Source organism: Anabrus simplex, chromosome 8 (genome assembly GCF_040414725.1).
Source record: "Anabrus simplex isolate iqAnaSimp1 chromosome 8, ASM4041472v1, whole genome shotgun sequence".
NCBI lineage: Eukaryota > Metazoa > Arthropoda > Insecta > Orthoptera > Tettigoniidae > Anabrus > Anabrus simplex.
This window is the reverse complement of record NC_090272.1, coordinates 65,174,356-65,194,361: the sequence shown is the minus strand read 5'-3', so window position 1 is coordinate 65,194,361 and position 20,006 is coordinate 65,174,356.

Below are 20,006 nucleotides of genomic sequence, written 5' to 3'. Positions count from 1 at the left end.
GGGTGACATCAGTAATAGCTTCTTATCTAAGCATAGCAACAGTGAAAATGTCGCGTACTCCGTATGAGTCACTCGGGGATTTACAAAACAAATTAAGTCAGTCCTACCAACTTCTAAATTTACAGTGCTGCACTACTCTTTATTTATCAGGCAATTTGTTATAAAGCTCGACTCCACGGTTTTTATATGAAGGAGAAGCCAGTTAAACATTAAAAGATCTACCTGTAGACAGTTGCAATACTTAATTTGAATTAATAAAGTAATCAACATATTTTTATTGAATCAGCGCTTTGCAGAGTAGTGGGTGAGCAGTAACGTCATCGCGTCAGTGGAATCCCCTAAGACATGACGAATACCGGGAGCTTGGTGTATATAGTAGCCTCTGGACTTGGAAAGTCACTCTGCTTTTGAAGTGTGAACCGCGCGGGTCGGTGTTTTTGATATTAAGCCAGTGGATTAGGAAAGTAACTTTTTTTTTTAGTGACCAGTGTGAACATATGAGTAGTAGATTTGTGAAGCTGAAACGTTTTTCTTTCTGAAAATATGCATTACATGAATGCAAGTGTTAGATTGCAGTTACGAGTGTGCATAGTATATTAACAGAGCAATTACCTTTGCTATATAAAATATATCAGGTGTCACGTATGTCAAAGTGCGGTGGTGACACGGGATTATATCAATAAAACGATAGTTACTGTCGAAATTTCCGTACCCGCGTATGCGTAATTTGCATACGGTTTGTGCAAATACCGTGTCCGGTACGCGTTCGGTTTCGCGAAGGACTTGTACGAACCGTCGTCATCGTATCGGTACAATTAAATGGTGTGTGCGAAGCACTATTACATAATGATGAAGAGAGAAGAAAAGACTTGCAGAGTATTTGATGACGCCATGCAGTTTGGTGCAATAATGGCGTAATTTGCTGGACGCTGTGGCCTGGAATCATGAAGAAACTGAGACGCTACCAGTTAAGTTCATTTTTAATTATAGGCATGCTTAGATAGAAGGAATTAGGCTAATTCGATCCCAGTGTAATGTAAATGTAAATGTCAGTCTTGTTGTGACTGAGATATGTTGTATTTTGATAGATTAGTGTCATGTTTCAGGGAAATGCATGTTTGGAACCCTGATTTTTATATTTTACTTTATTACCTTTTTATTAGATGGGAAAGAGGGAAATGATTAGGTGTAGATGAGGATATATATGTCTAAAGGTAACTGTGTATTCCATTTTGGTACAAGATGTAGACTCTTTTAGTATGAAGGCTACACAGCCTAAAGTTTGGTCTGGGAATAAAATTTAGCAAGGTATTTTTTTTTCCTGCATGTAGCACGTTTATAGGAATGCATGGCAGTGATGACCAACGTATAAGTGCACCGTCGAACTAATATCTTCTAGATCCGCAGAGAGAACTAGCTAATTGGTATTGAGTTATGTTTTTACGAGAAAAAGGCAAGATTAGCCTGTAACTGAGATTACTATGTGTGAATATCGGAAAGATATAATGGTGTCAGCTGCATGGAAAGAGAGAGGTTTGATTTGCCTCAAGTGTTCATTATGATTGTGAGAATCGAACTCACGGACCCCAAAGTGTTAGGCCAGATGTGTTGAGTATCATATCTGCAAGCCGTGTTATATTGGAATATGTAGTTAAGGCCATAGGAATGTGTATGGGTCCCATTGTTTGAGTTCAAGGCCTTGTATTAATTAAATGAACAGAGAAGTGAATGGCAGCGTAATTTATGTTTTCAAACATATTAGAATTTCTCAGGCAAGATTTACCAAACCAATTAGTTAGAGTCTTTTCTGGCAAAGTAAGATGTTTTCATAGCTGGCGCATTAGAAGTGTTCAGTGATTTATATTACAGCGTGCTAGTGAAAGATCAACAGACGGATAGCTGAGTCTGGAGTTCGATGTTCTTTTTATATGAAGGAGTCTAGTATCTTATTGTTTATATTTCAGATATTGAATACACAGATGTCATTATTTTTTATTGCATGTCATTACAGGTTTCTCTGAGAGTGTTCTTTTTGTATTAATTTGTGTTACTTGGATTGTTGTTGATTATGTCATGGCCAGCGTTGAAAGATTTGTTCTTAAATATGAGTCCGAAACTCATTCTATTGGGAAGCAGGCTTCTAAGCCATCCAATTTATAACAGAACGGTCTGTTAAGTAAATTCAGTGTAGATGTAAGCTAAGGTCCCTGAAATATTGATTTGTTGATAAGTGATGTATATATATATAGTTTTATTATGGATCGGATTTAGCATAATTTTATTCTGTCGCGGTATGTCCTGTAATTATAATTTAAATGATATCCGTCAGGATGCGTTAAAATGAATTTAACTGCGTAAGTCGAAGCGAAGTGTGAATTTCTTCCCCAGGTCGTTGCGTTTATTTTGTAAATGTTTTCATTTTGAAACGGGACATTGCCCGTCCTTTGTAAATTGTTGTAAATTTCTGTTAATTATGTGCTCGGCACATATTAATTTTTTTTGGCATTTATTTGAGCCATATTTTAATTATTTTTTGTTTATCTCGAATTTCAATAATGTTTTATTAGTTAATAAATCCATCTTACCCCTTTATTTTGTATTTTATTTCGAATATGATACTGTTTCCCGTTCATATACCCATGGTATTATTTTATCCTGAGATTTTTTAATTTATTTTAGCCCGATCAATTTTTAAGAACCGAACACGCAGCTCTCCGATTGGCGCCGGTAGACTGTATTTCAGACGGGAACGGTACACTACAATCAACTGATCGTGATGTTGGCCTCGTGCCGCAATATGAAGTGGCGGTATTCGCTTTCATGCTTCAAGCTTTCGGCAACGGGCTTTAATTCTCCCCCAGCGATTCTAAAATGCGCATTTTCTACACTTGTCGTCATTTAAAGGCCATGCCCCCTTGCTTGTGTGACAACAGGAAACATGGCGGACGTTCGTTCTATTAGGTTCACCCAGGCAGCGCTTCCGCCTCTCTATGTTATTCTAGCTCGTTGGTCCTCATGGTATCATTCAGTTGGACATCAACTTTTCCTGTGTGTGCGCTGTTGATCCATACAGGGCTGCAATATTCTGCAACTGGGTATACTAGGGCAAGAGCTGTTGTTCGGAGGACATTAGCATTTGCTCCCCAACTAATGCCACTGAGTTTTAACCTTTGCTGCTGTTCTGCAGAGGTGTTCTTTATACGTCAAAGAGCGATCCAGCACAATACCCATTTGTAATAACCCTGTATAAATGACAAAGCTGATATATTGAGTTCAATAGTGAGAGGAATGTGTCAGAATTTACAGATTTTAGAATATGGTGAGACTGTAGTGCTATTAAAACAACGTGCGTGTTCTGACAGCTCCCAGCGTGGTAGTAAGGGAGGTCGGTAGATGCAGAATGTGTCTCGGCCCGTAAGTGGCCATGGCTGGTCCGTGGTCCAACAGCTCTGCACTTTGACCGAGCAGAGGAGGGGTGGCCACGGCTCTACCGTGGCTCTACTCCTCTGCATTCGGGAGACGGGACAGGGCTAGACCCCACGGCTGGCCCCAACCGTTGGCTGTCCTGAGAATGGGTTTCCGTGGTTTTCCATTCTCCTGCACTAAGACGAATGCCGGGACAGTTCCTAGTATATGCCACGAACGTACACCTCCTCACATTCTCCGTGCATCTCCTTCACCGTAACAAATCTCCTGGCCTGAGAGACGGCGTCACCGTCTAAGAGGCCCGCCTCCCTCTTCAGGGGAGGAGTGAAAACATTTCAGTAGTAGTAGTAGTAGTAAGGGATGGCAGTTACTATGGCAACCAGTACACGCCTCCCGTTTAAGCCATTCCCAACAAGATAAGCTCTTTGCCTTTTCCTACCCTCTCTGTCTTAAAGCTCCATGTGGAGGCCGGTCCAAGTTCCACGTTGCCAATTGGTATACCGTAGCAAATGTGGCCAGACTATATAACAGTGTCTGCTTCAGGTGATATTATCTGTATAGCGTGTTTTTGAAATCTGCCAAATATTTATAGTGCTATTGTGTTCGTGGCCGAGAGGAATCATCGTGCTGACCACACGAAACCTCGCAATCTGCAGACCTTCGGGCTGAACAGCGGTCGCTTGGTAGGCCATGGTCCTTCGGGGCTGTTAAGCCACGGGGGGTTATTATGTTCGTGTTAATAAGTGCTAATAACAAGTGTATCGTTATCAAGACTGGCATTTTAGTGCAGTGTAAATTTTACATAGTATAATATTCATAAAGAGCCTCCGTGGCTCAGGCGGCAGCGCGTCGGTCTCTCACCACTGGATGCCGTGGTTCAAATCCCGGTGACTCCATGTGAGATTTGTGCTGGACAAAGCGGAGGCGGGACAGGTTTTTCTCCGGGTACTCCGGTTTTCCCTGTCATTTTTCATTCCAGCAACACTCTCCATTATCATTTCATAGCATTTATCACTCATTAATAAATCACCTTGGGAGTGGCGACCCCATTGTAATAACAGCCTATATATGTTTCATGCACTACATCCCTGATCCGGTCAATGACTGGAAAACAGGTTGTAGGTTTTCATTTTCAATATTCATAAAAATGTATACTTCTGGATTTTTCTCGAAAATTGGCAATGCAATTTTTCCAGTTTAAGCATTGCCAGCAAAATTGGAAAATGCCTTGAAAAGTTAATAGTTTAATTGAAATATAGCAGGTGTTACCAGCACCCTTCGAACTTATGATAATGTTTATTATTTTTGGTTTCTTAAAATAATAATTATACATTATCATTATTCTTTTTCTTCTACTTTGCTTCCTTCTCATTAAGGTGGACAGGCTTCGATTTTTGGAATTTTGCACAAACCAAGTGAGATTTTAGAAATTAAGAGTCACGCCCTGTGGTTAGAATACCTAAGGTTTAGCTTTGGCTTCGGATTTCAATAAAAAGAGGTCCCAACTAATGATTGAAAGTTTAAAGGCTCTCGAAACGACAAAGTGAAAGATGGACTTTTACTAATCACAACTCACGTTTCAGTTATAGCTGGCATCTTAAATTCTGCCGACGCCTATGGCTGGGTCCGAGCGATTTCCCTTCTGTATGTATGCAAAAATCTTTTAGATATTTCTCCCAATCTCAACCGGATTTGAACCCAGAATGTTCAGCAAGCCAGTCAAAGTGCCATTCTGCTGCTGAAATGTATCTAAAATTGAAATGAATCGTTCGGAGATAGACTGATACAAGCCTGTGAGGTAGGGAAATTACACTAGCCTGCAAAATAAAACTTTTTTTGTGCGGTAAAAACGAAACTAGGTGGGTTTTATGAATTTCTTAACGCAGAATTCGAGAAAAAAATAGTTTTGGCGAATCACGTCTGGTTTGGTGGCAATTTTACAAAATATTATTTTGTTCTTACGTAAAGTTGTTGATACTTAGTATTGATTAAATTTGATGTATTAATGTAAATTTCAGCTTGCAAAACGTAATCATATTTTTCATGCATTGAATACACATAAATGCTGCTTTGTAAGCAAGTAGATAGTATGTATTATATTTTTAATGTATATTGAAATTCGTGAAACTGAAGCATAAAGCGCCTATTTAGTTCCGACTGTACAGTTGCTTTTAAATTAATATAACCGTACCTTGAATAAAAATTACATGGTTAAACATACATAGTTTTGTTATTTACATTATGTGCAGGTTAGATTCACACCTCCGTCTTTTCCCGTTTTCCGTGGAATTTTCGGGTTTTTGAAGTTCTTGAATGATCTCTAGAAGGGTCGTCCCGTGCAATCGACCAACAGTAATCGGCCATCATACTCACATCCCAACGTCCCTGATAGCGTCGTTCTGCATCTTTGAGATCCTGGTGAAACCTTTCACCTTGTTCTTCACTGACAGCTCCTAAATTTAGAGGGAAATAATCCAGATGCGAAGCTAAGAAATGAAGCTTAAGGCTCATATTACAACCGAGTTCCTTAAACTTTACCAACATTTTCCTTACAATTTCTTTGTATTGAGGGTCCTTAATGTTGGCAAGGAATTTAGTCACTACATCTTTGAATGCGTTCAATGCCTCTTTCTCAATTTTGGTCATCGTGTCTGTGAAAATTTTATCCATCTGTTTACGAATCTGTGGTCCATCAAATACGCCTTCACCGGGCGAGTTGGCCGTGCGCGTAGAGGCGCGCGGCTGTGAGCTTGCATCCGGGAGATAGTAGGTTCGAATCCCACTATCGGCAGCCCTGAAGATGGTTTTCCGTGGTTTCCCATTTTCACACCAGGCAAATGCTGGGGCTGTACCTTAATTAAGGCCACGGCCGCTTCCTTCCAACCCCTAGGCCTTTCCTATCCCATCGTCGCCATAAGACCTACCTGTGTCGGTGCGACGTAAAGCCGCTAGCAAAAAAAATACGCCTTCTTTGATTTCTGCATCTAATAATGAGGGAAATTTAGTGGATAAATATTGGAAGCAAAGGCTACTTTTATCTAATTCCTCGACATACAGTTTCATCAATCCAAATTTGATGTGCAAGTGTGGAAGTAGAATTTTTCCACGGTCAATAAGACTTACATTCAAGACATTTTTGGATTCCGGTTGCAGTTGTTTCCTTTCTGTCCAATTCACTGTATCCCAATGTTTATCCTGTGCTTTGCTATCCCATTCGCATAGGAAACAGGGAAATTTTGTATAGCCTTTTTGTTGTCCAAGCAACAATCCAATGATCTTCAAATCACCGCAAATTTGCCACCCATGCTCATGATATTTAATTTTTTTCAAGCACCAACTTTAAGGTCTCGTATGTTTCAGACATTTTTGTGCGGTGTGCAAGTGGACGGATGCCAGAACATTTGTACTATGAAGCAAAACAGCCTTTAAACTTATTTTGGAAGAGTCAATAAAAACACGCCAGTTACTAGGATCATACTCTTTCTCTCCCAATCGACGTAGAAGATTTGAAACATCCGTACAAAATACAAGTTCATCTTCTTGAATATAATACTTTCGGACTGTTATCTTTGAAAGGAAACTGCTTTATCAGTCCATCATAAACATTTCATAAGGGCTGGGGCTTTTAACACGTCTGATTATTCAAGTGGTCTAAGATGAAAGACAAACTCTCAACTCTCTTATCTTCAATCCTACATACATCGCGGTCTATTGCGTATCTGGGGGAGTTTGTTATGTTTACCAGGAAATCCCCAACTACAAAATAAAAATTTAGACAGCAATAAACCTATAATAAAATGCAAACAATAACAAATCAAATCACATAATTGTATTCTAAAAAAAGTTGCGCGAGAACATCTCTCAACATTACATCTTACGAATTCATGCAGATACTAAAACACCTCTGCCTGCTGTCATTTCTTGATGGATACAGTACTTTTGCATCCATCTCTTCTTGGCACAGGCCAGAGTAAAGTGTAGCTTCCACCGAAGTCCCAGTCAACATCCATGGCTGTGACAATATGGAAGCAGCTGGGGTGTGAGTAGTGCTGAGTAATGACATTCAGAGCACGACTGGTGCGTCTGAGTGTTACGAAAGGTGCTGCTCATAGGGTCAGTCGTGCTGCAATAGTACTTTCTGACCCAGCGAGGAAAGCAATGGCAAACTACCTCACTCCTCATCTTGCCTAGTACGCCTCATTTTGGTGCTGTCATTGGTTTTTGGGGTTTCCTTATAACCGCATAACCTTTAGTGGTGCTATTTGAGGATCCAACCAGCCTCTGGGCTGATGACCTAACAGACAGACTAAAACACCGAATTGCGTCAAAACTAGACGTGCTTTCCATAAGAATGACATATTTTCTATTTTACCGCAAAATCATGTTGGCTAGTGTTATGAGTATGTCTTACGATATTTGAGATGATAAAATTACTGCTGAACGATCTTGGAATAACAGCAACAATATTTAATATTATTCTAATGCTTTCATGATCCCCGTACATGGATATTATTTTCCGCAGCGCGTAGCACAGGGTGATAGGCTTTCATTGTACACAGTTCAAAAAAATTAGGGGAACATGTTTTTGAACGTACGCCATGCTGCACGAAACAATACCTCACACCCAGGTATATCACAAACTAAACCTTTATTCTTTACCGTTGAAGTATACTAAAGAACATCGATGGAGTCGCGTTCATTTTCAGAACATAAACGGAAATATCCAAATAGGAGCGAAAACAAAGTGATAACAGTCCTCCAAGGTGGATTTTTTAAATCACAGTTCGAGAGCTTCAGTATGGTGTATGTCCTCCAAGAGCGTTTATCACAGCTTGGCACCTACGTGGCATGCTCCGTGTAAGTCGACGAAGGTCACGTTGCGGTATCAGGTCCCATTCTTCAGTGAGAGCCTGTTTGAGGTCTTGGAAAGTCTGTGGTGGAATAGGACGCCAACGAACACTTCTGTCAAGCCTATCCCACATATGCTCGATAGGATTATAAGGTCGGGACTCACTGCTGGCCATTCCATCTCTTGAATGTCCAGTTCTCGCAAGACAGCTCTGGTGATGCGCGCTACATGAGCCCTGGTATTGTACGAATTCAGGGCCAACACCGTATGTAGCAACCAACACATACTGTAGCAGTATCTGCTCGATGTACCCTGCAGCGGTAAGATTACCACGGACGACGACAAGATCCGTACGGCCATCAATACTGATGCCACCCCACACCATCACAGAACCTTGTCCGAATCGGTCACCTTCCTGGACAACATTTGGCATGTACTGCTCACCACGGCGTCTCCATGCGCGTTGATGTCCATCACGTTGTGTCCGGGGAAATCTGGACGGCGTCTGTGAACAACATAGGTCTCCATTGGCGAAGTTGCCAGTTGACGTGGGTACGAGCAAACAGATGGCGAACTGCGCGATGTTACTGCGTTAAACGGAGCATTCGAACAGGACGTCTGGGTCGTAAGGACACTTTTCTTAACCTGTTCCTTACTGTTTGATCAGACACCGTACTCCAGTGACCTTCCTGAGCTCTTGTTGCAGTTCTCTGGCAGTTGCTGAACGACGCCGCAACGCACAAAGGGTCAGATATAGGTCATCCTGTGGGGTTGTCATGCGTCCACGACCTTGTCCAACCCTCCTTGTGAATTGGCCTGTCTCGCTGTAGCGATTCCACAAGCGGTGAATAACTGACGGAGTGATATTGAGATCCACAGCAACACGACGAAAAGTCCATTCTTCCTGGATCAAAGTGACGGCCCTTGCGACTTGAACCTCGTTAAGATGTCTCATGGGATGTGCTGGTTGACGTACAACGTGCTCAAATAATCGCAGTAGTCTGTGAACTTCACAACGACACACGGACGCACCGCTACTCACTTTGTTTTGAGGGGTCACCTGACAGTTTAATGCATAGCTACGCCTACAGATGGAGTAAAACTTCGATTTGACATATCCTGAGTACCTAAGGTCTTAAGGTATGCTGCATGACCATTGGCACCCCATCTACCAAATTAACGTTCACATACCAGACGTTACAAAACATGCCCCCTCATTTTTCTGAACTGTGTATAAGGTCTTTGATACAGCTTAAATATTTCTAACTCTTAGACCTAGTTGCGTTATTCTGTCTCGTGTCTCCATAAAATTAAATCAATGTGTCATCAAAACAACTGATTATTCATTAATGTTAGCCTAATGATTTCACGTCCTTCTAACCATGGTAATTATAAGTTTTTCGGAGAGGTTTAAGTGTCGTAAACTTTGTCCGACATGAGTTCTTTAACATGCTGGCAATGGCGGCTTTTGCATGAAGGGCTTTGGGCGCCGCCCCTGCGCCTTTTCAAAAACAGTTAACGTAATTTAACTCTGTAACTAATTACATAAGGAGACGTACAAATGTAGCGATGTTGAACTTACGGTGGTGTGCTGTTAAGTTCATCATCATCATCATCTGTTTACCCTCCAGGTTCGGCTTTTCCCTCGGACTCAGCGAGGGATCCCACCTCTACCGCCTCAAGGGCAGTGTCCTGGAGCTTCAGACTCTTGGTCGGGGATACAACTGGGGAGTATGACCAGTACATCGCCCAGGCGGCCTCACCTGCTATGGTGAACAGGGGCCTTGTAGGGGGATGGGAAGATTGGAAGGGATAGGCAAGGAATAGGGAAGGAAGCGGCCGTGGCCTTAAGTTAGGTACCATCCCGGCATTTGCCTGGAGGAGAAGTGGGAAACCACGGAAAACCACTTCCAGGATGGCTGAGGTGGGAATCGAACCCACCTCTACTCAGTTGACCTCCCGAGGCTGAGTGGACCCCGTTCCAGCCCTCGTGCCACTTGTCAAATTTCGTGGCAGAGCCGGGAATCGAACCCGGACCTCCGGGGGTGGCAGCTAATCACGCTAACCACTACACCACAGAGGCGGACGTGCTGTTAAGTTACACCATGTTATCTTTACTATTTTTTGGCTGTAAACAATTCGCTTTTCTATTTCCAAATATGTGGCAAAGGCTTTCAGACCGTGGCAGCCGTTCAGCAAGCACGATGTTTTCTCTTTAGTTTTGAGGCGGTCGGGCTCTGGCAGGAGAGCCCTCATTAAGTTCCTTGAGTTTAGCAAGTGTACGGGGTGCGGGAGGATATGGACTTGTGAGGGGAAGGGAGGAGTGCAGGCGAGGTATGGTCTGTCCGACAGAGTTCGCAGCAATATCGCCAACCACTATACAATGAACCTAGGCTTTTTTCCCCACGGTTTACATTAACTGTTCTTAGAGATTAATTCCAAAACGTTTGACAAAACAACGATTTCTATCATATTGACTACCGGTACTGAAAAAATTCAGACCGAGCTCGATAGCTGCAGTCGCTTAAGTGCGGCCAGTATCCAGTGTTCGGGAGATAGTGGGTTCGAATCTCACTGTCGGCAGCCCTGAAGATGGTTTTCCGTGGTTTTATACTAAAATGGCCCCACCTATTGCTAAGTCTACAAAAAATTCTTGGTGGTGATAATTGCAAACCAATTGAACCACTGATTGGAAAAAAGGGAATAACTCTACTTTTTCGGTAAAATAAACTGAAATAGCCATTTTGTTTCTTAAATCTAAGTGCATCTACTGAGCGGAAAAAAAGGAAATATATCTGTACTTCCATACCGGTTAAAATCACATGTTTGTTAGGCGGTGAGTGGATTAAGGGAATAACTCAATAAGTAGTTTCCCTTTTTTTCAGTCATCGTTGCTCCAGTGGCCGGCTTGGTAGCCATTTTTGTTTATAACAGTGTGCACCTCCTCTACGAACCATGTGACCTTGCCGCGGTGGGGAGGCTTGCGTGTCCCAATGATGCAGATAGCCGAGCCGCAGGTGCAACCATATCGGATGGGTATCTGTTGAGAGACCAGACTAACGAATGGTTCAACGAAAGGGGGGTAGCAGCCTTTCGGTAGTTACAAGGGCGGCAGTCTAGATGATTGACTGATACGGCCTTGTAATAATACTCAACATGGCTTAGCTGTGTTGATACTGCTACACGGCTGAAAGCAACGGGAAACTACAGCCGTAACCACCTCCCGAGGACATGCAGCTCTCTCTGTATGAATGATGTACTGATGATGGCTTCCTCCCGGGTAAAATATTCCGGAGGTAAACTAGTCCCCCATTCGGATTTCCGGGTGGGGACTACACGAGAGGGGGCGATCATCAGGAAGATGGATACTGACATTCTGCGAGTCGGAGCGTGGAATGTTAGAAGTTTGAATCGTTGTGGTAGGTTAGAGAATCTGAAAAGGGAGATGGATAGGCTAAAGTTAGATGTAGTTGGTATAAGTGAAGTACGTTGGCAGGAAGAACAGGATTTTTGGTCAGGCGACTACCGAATTATCAACACGAAATCAAACAGGGGTAATGCAGGAGTTGGTTTAATAATGAATAAGAAAATAGGGCAGCAGATAAGCTACTACGACCAGCATAGTGAAAGAATTATTGTCGCCAAGATAGACACCAAACCAATGCCCACCACAATAGTGCAGGTCTATATGCCTACTAGTTCAGCGGATGATGAAGAAATTGAAAGAATATATGAGGAGATAGAAGATTTAATACAATATGTCAAAGGTGACGAGAATCTAATTGTGATGGGAGACTGGAACGCAGTGATAGGCCAAGGAAGAGAAGGTAGCACAGTAGGAGAATTTGGATTGGGACAAAGGAACGAAAGAGGAAGTCGGCTGGTTGAATTCTGCACTGACCATAATTTAGTCCTCGCCAATACTTGGTTCAAACACCACAAACGACGGCTGTATACGTGGACGAGACCTGGAGACACTGGAAGGTATCAAATAGACTTCATTATGATTGGGCAGAGATTCAGAAACCAGGTGCTGGATTGCAAAACTTTCCCAGGAGCAGACGTGGACTCTGACCACAACTTGTTGGTCATGAAATGCCATCTGAAGTTGAAGAAATTGAAGAAAGGAAAGAATGCAAAAAGATGGGATCTAGACAAGTTGAAAGAAAAGAGTGTGATGGATTGTTTCAAGGAACATGTTGCACAAGGACTAAATGAAAAGGCCGAAGGAAACACAGTAGAGGAAGAGTGGAGAGTCATGAAAAATGAAGTCAGTAGGGCTGCTGAAGAAATGTTAGGAAGGAAGAAAAGATCAACTAAGAATCAGTGGATAACTCAGGAGATACTAGACCTGATTGATGAACGACGAAAATACAAGAATGCTAGAAATGAAGAGGGCAGAAAAGAATACAGGCGATTAAAGAATGAAGTGGATAGAAAGTGCAAGGTAGCTAAGGAAGAATGGCTGAAGGAGAAGTGCAAGGATGTCGAAGGCTGTATGGTCCTGGGAAAGGTAGATGCTGCATACAGGAAAATCAAGGAAACCTTTGGAGAAAGGAAATCTAGGTGCATGAATATTAAGAGCTCAGATGGAAAGTCACTTCTAGGGAAAGAAGACAAAGCAGAAAGATGGCAGGAGCATATCCAACAGTTGTATCAAGGTAACGATGTAGATAATTTTGTTCTGGAACATGAAGGGGCTGTTGATGCTGATGAAATGGGAGACCCAATTTTGAGGCCAGAGTTTGACAGAGCTGTGAGTGACCTAAATAGGAACAAGGCACCTGGAATTGATGATATTCCCTCTGAATTACTGACTGCCTTAGGAGAAACCAGCATGGTAAGGTTATTTCATTTAGTGTGCAAGTTGTATGAGACAGGAGAAGTCCCATCCGATTTTCGGCAGAATGTTGTTATACCTATTCCCAAGAAAGCCGGTGCTGACAGGTGTGAAAACTACCGCACTATTAGTTTAGTATCTCATGCCTGCAAAATTTTAACACGTATTATTTACAGAAGAATGGAAAAACAAGTTGAAGCTGAGTTGGGGGAAGATCAATTTGGCTTCAGAAGAAATGTAGGAACACGTGAAGCAATCCTGACTTTACGTCTGATCTTAGAGGATCGAATCAAGAAGGACAAGCCCACGTACATGGCATTCGTAGATCTAGAAAAGGCATTCGATAATGTTGATTGGACCAGGCTATTTATGATCCTGAAGATGATAGGGATCAGATACCGAGAACGAAGAATTATCTACAACCTGTATAAAAATCAGTCTGCAGTGATAAGAATCGAGGGCTTTGAAAAAGAAGCAGCAATCCAGAAAGGAGTGAGGCAAGGCTGCAGTTTGTCCCCTCTCCTTTTCAATGTTTACATAGAACAGGCAGTAAAGGAAATCAAAGAGAAATTTGGAAAGGGAATCACAGTCCAAGGAGAGAAAATCAAAACCTTGAGATTTGCGGATGATATTGTTATTTTATCTGAGACTGCAGAAGATCTCGAGAAGTTGCTGAATGGTATGGATGAAGTCTTAGGTAAGGAGTACAAGATGAAAATAAATAAGTCCAAAACAAAAGTAATGGAGTGCAGTCGAACGAAGGCAGGTGATGTAGGGAATATTAGATTAGGAAACGAAGTCTTAAAGGAAGTAGATGAATATTGTTACTTGGGTAGTAAAATAACCAACGATGGCAGAAGTAAGGAGGACATAAAATGCAGACTAGCACAAGCAAGGAAGAGCTTTCTTAAGAAAAGAATTTTGCTCACTTCAAACATTGATATCGGAATTAGAAAGATGTTTTTGAAGACCTTTGTGTGGAGCGTGGCATTGTATGGAAGTGAAACATGGACGATAACTAGCTCAGAAAGAAAGAGAATAGAAGCTTTTGAAATGTGGTGTTACAGAAGAATGCTGAAGGTGAGATGGATAGATCGAATCACGAATGAAGAGATACTGAATCGAATTGGTGAGAGGAGATCGATTTGGCTAAATTTGACAAGAAGAAGAGATAGAATGATAGGACACATCTTAAGACACCCAGGACTTGTTCAGTTGGTTTTTGAAGGAAGTGTAGGTGGCAAGAACGGTAGGGGTAGACCAAGGTATGAATATGACAAACAGATTAGAGCAGATGTAGGATGCAATAGTTACGTAGAAATGAAAAGGTTAGCACAGGATAGGGTGGCATGGAGAGCTGCATCAAACCAGTCTATGGACTGATGACTCAAACAACAACAGTGTGCAGTGTACTTCAGCTTGTGAGCGTTAATATATAAGTTTGATCTACTTTTTTTTTCAGTGTACCGGTAGTTGTTTTAATCAAGTTTTGAAGTAATACAGTGGTACTGGTGATTAAAACGCAAGTAATTGTGAGAAGTTTAGCAAGAAACTGACCAATATTCATTTATGGTGGTAGTGAAACTGAATATTGAACTTTGGATTTTAGATTAGGTATAGACCTTGTAACGCCTACAATGAACGCTTCAGAAGATGAAATGCCTCAGCCTAAGACGAGGAAACGTGTTTTAAATACATCCGAGCATAAAAAAGAGAAAATCAAGATAGCCAGAAGAGAGGGTAAGGAATATGTGAACGGTGGAGGAAATTTAGTCCCACTGGACCGGACTGTGAGTGCCGAGATAAATGTACTTCTAAATTTAATTCTGAAGTGAAAAATTATGTTATAATAAGTTTATATTCCCGAAGTTCAAAAAGTGAACAAGACACATTTTTAATGGGCTTAATAGAACGCACAGATATCAAAAATAAATGTGCAAAAGATGATAGCGTAAAAAGGAAAACCTTTTCTTTCTCTCATTTTGCAATGAAGAACACAGAAAGGGTAAAAATATGTCGCAAAGCATTTCTTAGCCTACACAGTGTTTCGAATAAGGCTGTTTTTCAATTGTCAACATTAGTTGCTCTAAGGAAATCTCCGACCGCCTGTGTGGTGTAGTGGTTAGCGTGATTAGCTGCCACCCCCGGAGGTCCGGGTTCGATTCCCGCCTCTACCACGAAAATTTGAAAAGTGGTACGAGGGCTGGAACGGGGTCCACTCAGCCTCGGGAGGTCAACTGAGTAGAGGTGGAAGGCCACGGCCGCTTCCTTCCCTCTTCCTTGTCCATCCCTTCCAATCTTCCCATCCCCAATCTTCCCCATCCCTCCACAAGGCCCCTGTTCAGCATAGCAGGTGAGGCCGCCTGGGCGAGGTACTGATCATTCTCCCCAGTTGTATCCCCCGACCAAGAGTCTGAAGCTCCAGGACACTGCCCTTGAGGCGGTAGAGGTGGGATCCCTCGCTGAGTCCGAGGGAAAAGCCGAACCTGGAGGGTAAACAGATGATGATGATGATGATGATGAAGGAAATCTCCTGTTGATAATAGGGGCAAACATAACAATCGGGGAAATCTTAAAGGTCCACACATTGTTGCCAAAATTGATTCTCACATCAATGAATTCCCAGCGAAAGTTTCTCACTATAAGGCAGTAACTATTACTTACCTTGAAAGTGATTTAAATGTAAAGAAAATGAGCGAACTTTTCTCGGAAAAACATCCCGATTTGGTAGATGACGTCAACTATGAATACTACTTAAAACATTTTCGACAAAACTATGGATACAGGTTTGGCCGGCCCCAAATTGACGTTTGTGGTACTTGTGAAGAGCTGAATGCTAAGATTAAGTCCCCTTTTCTTAATGACAATGCCAAAAGGGTAGCTGTTGCTGAGCTATTAGTGCATAATAGAAGAGCAAAAAAGTTCTACAAGAACTGCAAAGAAGGTAAAAAATTGCAGGATTGGTGTTTGACATTACATGCAGAATCTACCACTTCCATTCCTCCCTGTTCAAGAGATGGTCTATCTCCGCAAGCTATGGATGTACCGGTATGTATTCTGCATTCATAATGTATCAGACAACACTTCAGTCTTATATACTTATCACGAGGGTGTAGGAAACAAAGGGCTTGATGAGGCATGTAGTTTCTTAAATCATTATACAGAATAAAGCGAAATTCGCGCACTCGGGCGTCGCAGCGCGACTCCTCACATGCTATCAATAAAAAGATGTCTCTCACAAAAGTTAGTCCTGCGAGTATATCCGGGAGAAAAAGGACGTTGAAGAGTGGCAATCTGGCAACATTGTAACCACATGTAGGGTAACTATCTCTGTCAGCATTCATTAGTCGTGCTGTACAGTTGGTGCAGTGGATAGAATTTTGGGTTAGCATGCAGGAGGTCGAGGGGCTGATCCTGGGTTGAGGCGTATGTTTTTTATTTCGTAAATATAGTGCAGGTGGTATGGTATCTGGCATCTTAATCGTCAACAGCGATTGCAGCGGGTCCTGTAGAAACCATTTGCACTTAAATACTACGATCCTAGAAATGGACGAACATTCGTTTACATTGGTCAACTTTGAAAGACGCCCTTTCCACGTCGTGGGCGTGAATTTATTCGCACCACTTCATCTAATAGATGCGTTACAATGTGTTCAGCGTTACTAAATTTTGTAAATGTAGGATACATTTGACCTAAGAAACGGTGTCTTACCGTATTACAGTATGTAATGTCCGATGGAAATTAGCAAATAAGAAACATACGCCTCAACCCAGGATCGAACCCTCGACCTCCTGCATGCTAACCCAAAACTCTGTCTACTGCATCAACTGTACAGCACGCCTACTATGTGTTGACAGAGGTAGTTACCCCACATGTGGTTACAGTGTTGCCAGATTGCCACTCTTCAACGTTCTTTTTCTGACAGATATACTCGCAGGACAAACTTTTGTGAGAGACATTTTTTATTGCTGGCATGTGAGGAGTCGCCCTGCGACGCCCCAGTGCGTGAATTTCGCTTCACCCTGTATAACCACTTTTCTGCCTGAGTCCGTTAGTGAGCTTCATTTGTTTAGTGATGCTTGCGGCGGACAGAATCGAAACCACACCCTAATAAGACTACTTTCGGGATTAACGGTAACAGAAAAATTTAACATCTATCAGTACTTCCCAGTACGTGGCCATAGCTTTTTAGCATGTGATCGGAACTCTGCATGTGTAAAACGTGTCATAGTCCGCCTCTGTGGTGTAGTGGTTAGCGTGATTAGCTGCCACCCCCGGAGGTCCGGGTTCGATTCCCGGCTCTGCCACGAAATTTGAAAAGTGGTACGAGGGCTGGAACGGGGTCCACTCAGCCTCGGGAGGTCAACTGAGTAGAGGTGGGTTCGATTCCCACCTCGGCCATCCTGGAAGTGGTTTTCCGTGGTTTCCCACTTCTCCTCCAGGCGAATGCCGGGATGGTACCTAACTTAAGGCCACGGCCGCTTCCTTCCCTCTTCCTTGCCTATCCCATCCGATCTTCCCCATCCCTCCACAAGGCCCCTGTTCAGCATAGCAGGTGAGGCCGCCTAGGCGAGGTACTGGTCATTCTTCCCAGTTGTATCCCCGACTAAGAGTCTGAAGCTCCAGGACACTGCCCTTGAGGCGGTAGAGGTGGGATCCCTCGCCGAGTCCGAGGGAAAAACCGAACCTGGAGGGTAAACAGATGATGATGATGATGATGATGATGAAAACGTATCATAAGGAAATATGACCGCGTTTACTCTCCTCAGTATAGTGATATGATAGCTAGTGCAGAAGAAAAGTCTCTCTCTTTGTTGTGTACGAGGTTTCAAATTATGAAATACTGAAATTTAAAGACTGATGGCCTGTCTTTTTTTTTAAACAAGCAACTCACTACAAGGCAAGAAAACTCAATTTTCAATTAGCAAATACAAGCAGTTTATGTACAGCTCAGAGTCAAAAGGATACATAAGTGCATCAGAGTTTATTGGGGGGCAAGAAGATGTATTTAAACTTTTGAAGGTCAAAACGATGGACTTACATCTTCTATCCAACAAAGCATATGATGATTCTGTGGGGATTAATGTAAAAAAGATTAATGATGCCAAGAAAATAATAAAATACATTCCTGAACAGCACAGGGAATTTTACAACAACATTGCACTATGGAAAACTAAAAATAATAGCACAGATGATTATGATGAACAATAAAGACTGATGTTAGTTAGGTGTGCATTCCATAAAACTTGCAATTTATGTAATAACTAATTTTTGAGTAGTTTATAAATAATTTTTTTACTTACAAAGTGTCACAATGCCAAGATTCCGTTCAATACGGGAGAAATAAAAGTTTTAACGATGCATATTTATATTTATACCCAGTGATTGGAAAAAGGGAATAACTTTTCAAAAATTAAACCATTCCAGTGGTGTTACGGTAAGGTAAAATTAACAGTTTCATTCATATAATGGTCCCTTATGTATAAAAGAACATTTCTTATGTGAAGTGCTTTTTGGTAAGTACAGTGGCGAAGCGTGAACCAAGTAAGGGGGTAGACAGAGATTTCTTTTATTTAAACTGTTTTAATCATATTATTATATGGAATTTTGTTTTCGACGCATACACATGTATTCGGTATTATATTAATGACTCTGAAAATAAGAAAAACCCTATAACAACCTATAACCCTACGTGCACTTACTTTATTTTTAAATATAGACGAAATAGGCCGCGGGAGTTGTCAAATCACAACGTACTTTTAGAATAAAAATAGCAATATATTTCATTGTTATGTAGATTTAATAAGATAAATAAGACATAAATAGTTGTTCGTACAAGTCACTTTAAACAATATTCTTGTAAATGAGTTTAATCCGCCTGTCCTTCATTTCGGCAAATATATCTATTACTCTCGTCTTGAAGTCAGGTGTCTTGCTAAGATTCCACAGAAATTTCTTCTCTATAGCTAAAGTTCCCAAGTTAGACGGTCTCTGGTTGGTCATCCAATTCCTTAAATACGTTTTAATTCATTTGAATGCACCCATAGCGCGTTCACTAGAAACTGACTTTAACGGAATATTCAGCATCAAGTTAAGCAATTTTTTCCGTATGCGTACTCTAGAATACCTTATTAAGACTGGAAGCCAATAGTTATTGGGGTTATAATACCGCAACTAATATTGGCGGGCAAGAAAATGCACGCACTTGAAGGGTTTTGATGCTGTCATTCATTTATTAGGTGTAAGTTTACTATACTTCGTATTTAAATATTATTAATTTATTTTTAGACGTGTCTTATAATAAAGTAAATTCAAATTAATAACATTAAAAGCATGTCTAAGATGGTAGCCAATAAGAGCACCTTTTATAAGAGAGATCCAAATACTAGCCAATGAGAGCAAGAAGAGACGCTGGTAAGTCTGTCTACTGGGTGGAGACATCTCGCTATAGGAAAGTCATAGCTCCACAGTCAGCACCTACAGATAGCGTTAGTGTTGCTCTATCTGAAAGCTTTGAAAATCAAAGGGAAAATACACAGAATGGACAGCGTCTACTTTCGCCTACGTGCTTCGTGTAACTAACGCGAGCCTTAGTATTGCCGAAGTGAGACAAAAATAAGTAAAGCGGGGAATACAATAATGCCACGAATCTGGAAATATCTAATGTTCTAAAACGTAATTGAATTAACTAGACAATATTTCTTTCACAAAATGTTAAGGGTACACACTGTCTACCCTGTCTCCCCTGACGCTTCGCTCCTGGCCAGTCTTAATAAGGTATTCTAGAGTACACATACGGAAAAAATTGCTTAACTTGATGCTGAATATTCCGTTAAAGTCAGTTTCTAGTGAACGCGCTATGGGTGCATTCAAATGAATTAAAACGTATT